Consider the following 8,503-nt stretch of genomic DNA (forward strand, 5'->3'; position numbering starts at 1 on the left):
GGAATCATTTCATGGGAGAGCCAAGGGCCCCAAAGTTTCTCTCTTCACAGGCTTAACTAGCAGGGCTATTATTTTTATGGCCCTCCGGAGAGATTCCTAGAGGGCTGCCTTAAAGTGACAGTCCTGGCCGCTGAGCCTGGCCGGGCCCTGGAGGGAGCCTCCTGAAAGTTCTGACATCCCAGGCCCCGAGTGCTGGCAGCCGGGGACGGAAAGACACATCTCACGGTCCATGAGGATAGGCACCTGCAGGACAGGGAGATCTGCTCCAACACAGAAGAGGCACCAACCCAGTTCCTTGTTCAACACGCAGGCAGCACGGGCGGTGTGTGATCCGCTATTCCAAACACTTTACGCGCACGACGTTTAAACCTCGTGGGCCAGGTACCATGAAGCCCATTTTACAGATGAGTCCATGGAGGCCTCAGAAGGGTAACGGATCGAATTTGAACTCGGGCAGTCTGGTTCCGGGGTCCACGCTCCCGGCTGCGGGGTCGCTCGTGAAGGCGGCCAAGAGGCAGAGTCGTTGGGCGCCTCCCTGTGGCTCAGTCAGGCTGGCGTGGGAGGTGTGAGCGTGGAGACGCGAGAGCGCGAGCGGGGACCACGCTTCACGTACGTACGCGAGCACACCCACATTGGCACGTATACGTGCTCGCGGCCATGTCTGTGTGCGCGTAACCGCGAGCACACGCGGGCGCACACTCGTGCGCACACACGCACAGCCACGTACGTGCGCACACGCGCTCTATCTTTACTCCGAGGGCCGTGGCCCTTGAAACCGGAGAGCGTCAGCAGCAGATTTGTGCTTTGGGAAGCTCGTTCTAGCCAGGGGGCCTGTGGGGAGGTCACTTCTCCGAGCCTCAACTTCCTCCTCCAGGAAACGAAGGACTCGTTTCTCCTGCGATGAACGTGAAAGTTCCTTGTAAGCCACAAACCTGACGGTGCGTGAGCCATGTTTTCAGAAGCCGGCGTCCTTGTCGAGAGAGTAAATTGTGGAAGTTACACACCGTGGCTCTGCACACCTTGTGTCAGCGTGAGGGTGGTGGTGATGTGTGCGTGTGCGCGCGCGCGCGTGTGCGTATCAGGACTATGTGTAGCAAAGGAAGAAACAGGACCCAAAAAGGGTAAGAAAAATGTGCGGGGTCACCCAGCAAGTTTACGACTGAGCTACGATCTGAATCCAGGCCTGTCTGACTGCGATCCTGGTGTTTCCTGCCTGATGCCCCAAGGCTCGGGAAACGCCCAAAAGTCAAGGTTACAGAATATTTTTCCCCAGGCCACTTGTCTCCTCTGACCATTTGACATCCCCATCCCAGCGGCAGGGCCAGCGGGCACTTCCAGGAGGCCTCGAGGGACAGCTCTACACGCCGTTAACCACAGGCGACCCTTGTCAACCCAAAAGTATTGATGTGTATTCTGCATAGCCTGGCAAGCTGTAATGTGCCTTCGTCTGTCCCTCCCTCTTTCCTGACTTTCCTAGTCCTACGAGCGAGGCTGCACCGCTGCCCCCCCCCCCCCCGTAGGAGGAGCCTCTGGACATAGGAACAAGGGGGGCAGATTTGCGGAGGCTTGCACATTGGATCAGACCTGGGCCCGACTGCGGGCCTCATCACTTCCTACCTGTCAAATGGACACAAAGGAACAATAGTTAACACTAGGTCACCTCTGAGACACGCGGAGCCCCGTTCTGGATCAGAAGATGGGCATGATGAGTGCTGAGGAGGGGGCGAGCGTAGGCGAACAAGCCCTCCGGGGACGTGAACGGTGTAGGTGGGAGAGTTGAGCAAAACGGAGCGCTTGGCCTGTCGCTGGCCTCCCGAGAGACGGTCCCAGCTGTTACGGAGAGCTGCCAGGGCCACAAAAGAGACCTCTGAGTCCACAGGTCCTGATGCGTGGAGGGCAACAGAGCATGGAGAGAACAGGGGCCGCAGACGCAGGAAGGTCGCGGAGTTGCAAAGACACGGGCTTGAGTCCCGAGCTGTTACCCGTTGCCCGAGCCACCTCGCCACATTCACACCGCCTCTCTGAGCCCCGGTTCCCTCTTCCCTGAAGGGGAGAGGATTACACCCACCTCTCAGCTTGCGTGACGGTTGCAGGCTGTGTTAGGAAAAGGCCAGGCACCGAGCAGACGTTTGAGAAGAACCCCCCCCCCAGGGGGGGGGGGGGGGGGGGGCGGGTTACTGTCGTTTGGACATTTCCCGTCACTGAGGCAGGGAACCCACGCAGCAGGGCCTGGGGAAAACTCCAGACTGCCTGCGGGGAGGAAAAGCTTCCAGCACCTCCCTGCCAGCCGGCACTTGGGGCTTCACTTACCTCTCCGAAAATTAAATTAAACCTTAACAGTAGTACCATTGTGGCTTCTACATCGCTGGCCTTGCCAGAGAATCGTCTTTAATATCCACCGCTGACAGGATGGAATTAGCTGCATTGTGTTTTTCTTTTTTTTTTGTTTGGGTTTTTATTTCTTGCTGTAACTTTCATCCCCCCCCCCCCCCCCCAGGGGTGTAAGCTGGTGTTTAATCGCATCCTGAGAGCACCGGGCAGCTCTTCAGTAGGACGGGCGGGAGGCCTTGGCCCCCGAGCCGACCAAGGTGAGTGCTCCGTGAGCGGGGGCAGAGGGAGTTTCTGTTGGTCTCCCCCGCATCCGAGTCGGCCAACAACACAGGCTCTCCAGGCACAAGAGAATCAGTGAAGAATTATGGTTAAGCCTCCTGGTCATTATCCTCATTAGAGGTAACCGGAGCCCGCCTGGCCCGAACGCAGCTCTAAACCCCACTAAGACGGGACACACTCGGGAAGAATACGCTGTGTGTAATTTAATAATCCTGGAAACAAGTCCGCATTCTTTTTTGTCTCTGGCCCAGAGGAGAGGTAATTCCCGACGCAGCCAGGGAAGCAGAACCGTGCAGACTCGAGAGAAAGGCCTAGATGGGGTGGACAAGAAGGACTTGGGATTTGGAAGCGGTGCCCTTTCTCCTAGGTGGAATCGCGACATCCCGTTCCTCCGTGCCCCCGGCAAGGCCTCCGCGAGCCCTTCAGAACCTTCCAGAACCTTTGCGTGCATCAGAGAACGCAGGCCCGGCCCGCGACACTTGTGTGGCAAGTGGGGAGGCGGCCGGCTCTCAACCCCACTCTGCCCGCTTCAGAGAATGCCTGTGTAGATGGCCCCCGCCCCCATCGCCCCCTGGCACACCGACGGCACCTCACGGTTCACAGAGCACTTTCACATCCTTCCCCTTTCGGATTCTCCCACAGTCCCATGGGCGAGGTGAGGTGGGATCGTTACAGCCATCTCACAGATGGGAAAGTGGAGGCCCAGGGGTGTGAAGTGGCCTACTGAAACCACAGGGCTTCCCAGGACCATGGCTGAGCTGCAACTGATCCCGAGTCCGGGGAACCCTTTATGTGTCCTCCAAGGCTATTAGTAAGAGCTGAGTTGCGTGCACCCCCAAATTTATATGCCGAAGCTCTTACCCCAGCGCCTCAAAATGCGACCGTATTCGGAGACTTTAAAGAGGTGATTAAGTTAGCGCGAGGTTGGTAGGGTGGCCCTGATCCAGTCTGACTGGTGTCGTTACAAGAAGAGATCCAGACACAAATACACGGAGAAGGTGGCCGTCTACAAGCCAAGGAGCGAGGCCTCGGGAGGAAACAACTCTGCAAACACCTTGACCTCGGACGTCCAGCCTCCAGAAGGTGAGGAAATCAACGTCTGCTGTTGAAGCCACCCATCTGTGGGATCTGTTACGGCAGCTCAAGCAGACGAATGAAGGCTGTGCTAGGCCTCCCTGCCTCCATGGAGTCTGCTCTGTTAAGCTGGCCTTCATTTCCTTTGTTGGCTCCCTGCCCCCCTTTCTGCCCTGGCCAGCACTTGACATCCCCCTCTTGGGACTGAGACCTGACCTGTGGGGGGCAGCAGTGGGTGGGGCACAACAGGCCCCCAAACCACGGTTACCCATTGAGGTACCTGTATGATGGAGCTTGAGGCTTCTTAAGCCAAGGGGATTTTTAGGGTGTCCTTTCTCACTAACTTGTGGCTTCATTCTCATTTATGCTAGGTCATCTGCATGTGTTCCAAGAGTGCTAGAAATCTCTACACCCTGGGGCGCCTGGGTGGCTCAGTCGGTTGAGCATCCGACTTCGTCTCGGGTCACGGTCTCGCAGTCTGTGAGTTCGAGCCCCGCGTCGGGGTCTGTGCTGACGGCTCGGAGCCTCGAGCCTGCTTCGGATTCCGTGTCTCTCTCTCTCTCTCTTTCTGCCCCTTCCCCGCTCATGCTCTGTCTCTCTCACTCTCAAAAATGAATAAATGTTAAAAAAAAAATGTCTGAAACATTAAAAAAAAAAAAAGAAATCTCTATACCTGGAAACATGACTTCCGGAAGAACTCTTGGTAATTCCGGAAGAACTCTTGGTAAATTTCATTCTTAGCATCACATATAGGTATGTGTGGATAGTACCTACAAAAACACATGTGGATATGCTCCATGGTTAATTTTCTGGTACCAAGTTATCTGTTAAAAATTACATATTTTTGGGGGCGCCTGGATGGCTCTGTCAGTTAAGCGTCCGACTTCGGCTCAGGTCATGATCTCGAGGTTTGTGAGTTCGAGCCCCGCGTCGGGCTCTGTGCTGACAGCTTGGAGCCTGGAGCCTGCTTCGGATTCTGTGTCTCTCCATCTCTCGGCCCCTCCCCTGCTCATGCTCTGCGTCTCTCTGTCTCTCAATAATAAATAAACATTAATTAAAAAAAATTTTTTTAAATTACATATTTTTGTATTCATATTCATATTTCGTGTTTTCACCATACGAATAAACTTCTACGTTAAAAAAATTATTTTTACTGTTTATTTATTTTTGAAAGAGAGAGAGAGTACGAGTGGTAGAGAGAGAGGGAGACGCAGAATCGGAAGCAGGCTCCGGGCTCTGACCTGTCAGCACAGAGCCCGACGCGGGGCTCGAACCCACGAACCGTGAGACCATGGCCTGAGCCCAAGTTGAAGTCAGACGCCCAACAACTGAGCCACCCAGGTGCCCCTAAACCTCTGGGTTTTTTTTTTTTTTTTTAATTTTTTTTTCCAACATTTTTTATTTTATTTTTGGGACAGAGAGAGACAGAGCATGAACGGGGGAGGGGCAGAGAGAGAGGGAGACACAGAATCGGAAACAGGCTCCAGGCTCCGAGCCATCAGCCCAGAGCCTGACGCGGGGCTCGAACTCATGAACCGCGAGATCGTGACCTGGCTGAAGTCGGACGCTCAACCGACTGCGCCACCCAGGCGCCCCTAAACCTCTGGGTTTTTATTCATTCTGTTTGCCCTCAGCATATGAACGTACCAAAATAAAGACATGTTCCCCCCAGTTTTCTCTTCTAAAACTCCGTTGACACATCATTAAAAGAGGTGAAATTACTATAATATTCATCACGTTTTGACCCTGATATTTTCAACATTCTCCTTTAAGGTGTTTTGAAGCTTGCATGTTAGACCCTTGAAGGCGGCAGAAATCTTCGAGACCAACAAACTACTTTCCAGCAACCACTTTTCCTGCAGCTGCGTCTGCCTGTCCCCCCTGTCCACACAGGGTGTGTCACTCCATAGACGTGAGCACAGAGTGTAGAGTATACAGCAGGTACTTAATAAAGGCTGGTACTTCTCCCCACCCTCCCCGCCCCAAGGCTATGTCCAGCTTGTTGGGTCCTGGCCCACCTGGGCGAATCTACAGGAGTCACCAAGTGGCAGTCCGGCACGTGGAAGCGGGGGGTGGTCTTGACCTCAATGCCCCCTGCCCCGCCCTCCAGCATCCCATTCGAACCTGGGAGGGTGGGCACTCTGGCCGGGAACGTCCATGAGGCCTCGTGCAGAGGTGGCGGGGACAGCTGTCCCAGCCTGAAGCCACAGCAAAACCCAAAGGGCTCACCTGACTCTGGTCCAACTGGGGGTCAACCTGGGCCGGCCTCGGCTGGTCGTGACTTCACAGGGTGTGGTCACTGGGACCCCCAGCAAACAAGAACGCGGCCCACAGGGAGGGCAGGGCAGGGAGAGTCCCATCCAAGAGAAGTAGCCAGGGGCTCCCGTTGAGACATTTTTTTTAAAAAAAAAATTTTTTTTTTTTCAACGTTTATTTATTTTTGGGACAGAGAGAGACAGAGCATGAACAGGAGAGGGGTAGAGAGAGAGGGAGACACAGAATCGGAAACAGGCTCCAGGCTCCGAGCCATCAGCCCAGAGCCCGATGCGGGGCTCAAACTCACGGACCGCGAGATCGTGACCTGGCTGAAGCCGGACGCTCAACCGACTGCGCCACCCAGGCGCCCCCCGTTGAGACACTTATGACTTGGGGCTGGGATGGCAGGGCCGAGGGGTGAGCGGGCACAGCCTAGAAGGGCAGGGAAGGCTTTGCAGAGGGGGTCACGTTTTCAAATGAACTTGGCGGCGGACGAGAGCCCGTAGGTAGGGAATCAGCCGTGCCCTTCACGCTGTTTCAGCATCTTGGTGCGTGCCCTTAACCTGACTCTCCACGCACTGACTCTGTGACCTTGGCTCCGTGACCTTGGCCGAGTCTCCCCGCTGAGAGAGGCAGGAACAGCCAAGCGAGGTTCCTATCGGCTCCCGGGACCCCCCGTGGCAACAGCGTGAGTGTGTTGGCTGGCCTTTGCGGAGGTCGCCGCGGGGGCAGGTCGTGCGGGGAACCAGCAGGATGGAGGACCACCCTCCCCAAAAGTGAAAGCAAGAACCGAGGAGAAAGTGGCTGTCCCTGGGGAGAAGCCCGCCTTCCCCAGCAGCCGGCCAGGAATGTGCTGACGGGGTCTGAACCCTGTCCCCAGCGGTGCCAGGGCCCTTTGGTCCCGTTCTTTAATAAAAAGAGCATCTGTCTCGTAGACCAGAGCGCCCTTCCTTCCCGCGTGGGCCCTGGCCGTACCTGAGATAGATAAACAACGCTCCGGCCTCAGACTATTGAATTAGGCCGCTCCTGGCGTTGCTGTCGTTGGCAAAGCAACTCCTCTGTGATTGTTATCAGCTATAATCAAATCTGGAGGGTGGCTGGAAGGCTAATACCTTCCCCAGCAGCGTGTCCTTCGGCAGACACAGGCGAGCGACTCCCCCGTTCCTTGTCCGAGTCGCCCTGGCGGCTCCGATCCGTGGCATTCTTGTCGTCTTGGCCAGGCGGTTCTGTAAACGTGTGCCGTCAGTGGGCCAGCTGGTCAAGCCAGGTCATGCTGTGTCCCGGGAGAGCCCCCCCCCCCCCCCCCCACGCCACTCCGAGGCTTTGTGAAGGTGACAGTGATGCATCGGGGCCCCTGCCCCAGCCCTGCTAGGAGGGTGCACAGGTGAGCCCAGGTGGGCTTGAAATGCGATCCCTTTGGGCCCCGATGGAATTCATTCATTTATTCGTTCGCTGAACAAAGGTGGGTTGCACCCTTCCCCATGGGGCACAGCCAAGGATAAGAGGAGGCTCCTGACCTCCCCGGTTCACAATCAGGGCCGGCTCTCCAACTGACGTGGCACAGACATTACTCCATGTGTGTTACAGACACCAGGATGTGTGCAAGATGGAGGTCTGGGGAGCATTCCAGAGGACTTCCTGGAGGAAGCTCCATGAAAGAGGAATCCAGGGCAGGGTGGTGAGGGGTGGGTGTTGTGGCAAGACACTCTACTCAAGGACCTTTGGGAATCCCAGCAGAAGGGTTTGAATTGTCACCAGATGCCTGGGACAAACAGAAGTCATACCCTCAACATGGGGTAGAAGAAAGGAGGGGGATCTCGTGGCCCCCCGTGTTGAGGAGCGTGGCTCCCTCCTTGCCAGAAACGGGGACGTGGGGAGGAGGACTGGAGGGAAGGGTTTAGCCAGAGATGCAGTGGGAAGAGGGTGTGAGGCTGATCGCTAACCTGGCCAGAAGAGGTATACATCTTCTCCTGACTTGGTGCGCTTGGCAAGGCCCTGACAAGGACGGTCGGGCTGGCCTCTGTTTCATGCCCAGCAGGGGCCCGGAGTCCTCCCCGGTGATTTCCTAGGCCCAGAGGCTCAGCCATGAAAGAGGCAGATTGTTGGGGGCCCACACGCAGCCTGTGGGACACGTCAACCCCTAGAAAGCTTATACTGCGGAGAGAGGACGCAGGTGGGTGGCAGGGAAACACAAAACCTAGTAAGGGAAGAGCATGTCCAAGTACGACCAGTGCATTTCCTGTCACTTGCGAGCTCGATGAGGCCACTGGAGAAGTGGTTAGGAGACAAGACCCTGGAGCCCAAACGCCCGTGACCAGGTCCCGGGCCTGTCACGCGCTCCTGGTCGCATTGGGCAATGCGCTTAATGTCCTGGGGCTTTGGACTCCTCAGTCCTGCTCCATGAAATGGGGATTATCATGGGGCCTGACTCAGCGTTTGGCACATAGGTGCGTGTACAAGTTCAATGGCTCACAATGGTGCCTGGCATACACCAAACTGCACAAAGGTGCCGGGTTGTTCGTTGCTGGTGCCCTGGGTTGAGAAGGATGCTGAGGTCCATTGG

This window comes from Herpailurus yagouaroundi, unplaced genomic scaffold, assembly GCF_014898765.1.
Source record: "Herpailurus yagouaroundi ecotype Mexico unplaced genomic scaffold, PumYag 141, whole genome shotgun sequence".
In the NCBI taxonomy this organism is placed as follows: domain Eukaryota; kingdom Metazoa; phylum Chordata; class Mammalia; order Carnivora; family Felidae; genus Herpailurus; species Herpailurus yagouaroundi.